At 35.6% G+C, this 1,151-nt stretch overlaps 1 pseudogene; it reads right to left on the bottom strand.

The window, feature by feature from the left end:
- Nucleotides 1-631: 631 nt before the first annotated feature.
- Nucleotides 632-789, bottom strand: LOC131481809 (U2 spliceosomal RNA; annotated as a pseudogene).
- Nucleotides 790-1,151: the final 362 nt, after the last annotated feature.

The raw sequence follows: 1,151 nt of genomic DNA, 5'->3' as shown, positions 1-1,151 counted from the left end.
CCCATTGCAAGCATATACCAAACATAGAGTCCAGCATCTTATTGTCCAGTCAAGTTCAACGGCTTCTTAGTTATACCCTCTCTGGTCTGAAGACAGAGCCAGCAGAGTATCATCCCAATCAGTTAAAAGCTCCAACATACCATTAGCAAAAATTTACATCATTATGGAATTAACTGACATAGTAATGAGTAACCAATATGTTAAAAGTAAATGCGAGTTCTTAACCACCTTCTGTGACCACCTCATTGACATTTCAATTTTAGGCTTTCACAGTTTTGTTTGGGAATCTACTTGGATAAGTTCAAGAGTACATTAGATATATTTTCTATATTCCAAATGACCGTAAATGATAGTTTAACCATGAGTTTTATATATACCTAATGCAAGCCACTATATTTCTAGACGTTTAAGTTTTCTAATCATCCTTGTGATTTCCTTTAACAATTTTCTCACTGTTTTTACAGATTCCATGTTTCATTTAGATTTAAAACCACTGCCCCAGATTTTAGATTTTCATTACATCAGAACCCATTCCTCAGCAGGAATTTCTGCATCACTTAGCTATTGCTCTAACAAACTATCTCTAAACTCTAAACTCAATAGTTCAAAAGGAACAATAATGTGTTTTAGTGATAGGTAGCTCCAATTTATATGAAAAGAGAACAGAGAGGAGATGTAGCATTGCCATTAATATAAAAGTCTACTTAAGAGGCTAAGGCTTCTTTACCTTAGAATTTTGGGGAAGTCCTTTTACTACACTTGATCTTAGCCAAAAGGCCGAGAAGCGATGGGGGAAGTCCTTTTAATTTGTCGGCTGGACTATAGTGTTACTTTCTTTTCACACATTGAAAAAGAAATGCTTTGATAAAAGTGTCCTTTTTTCTTAAAAAATTAAAGGCAAGATTTTAAGTCTGCAGAAACCAGCAGCGAAGGGAACTGTAAGTTAAAAGTTGTGAATCCAAGTTGGAAGCAACTAAGATTTATATTAAGTCTTAGTTCAAAGAGTAGAGAACCAAGTAGGGCAGCTTGATGCAGGAAAATCTTGTCTTCATTGGCAAAACCACTCCAGGAACCGATATATTTTCCTTATTCCAAGGCTCTTGGAAGGCACATGTAGAGCTTTGAAGTCAATTGAACTGAAACCTTTGGGG

The sequence above is a fragment of the Ochotona princeps genome, chromosome 13 (assembly GCF_030435755.1).
Source record: "Ochotona princeps isolate mOchPri1 chromosome 13, mOchPri1.hap1, whole genome shotgun sequence".
NCBI classification, from domain to species: Eukaryota; Metazoa; Chordata; class Mammalia; order Lagomorpha; family Ochotonidae; genus Ochotona; species Ochotona princeps.
This window is presented reverse-complemented; position numbering and strand designations above follow the sequence as displayed.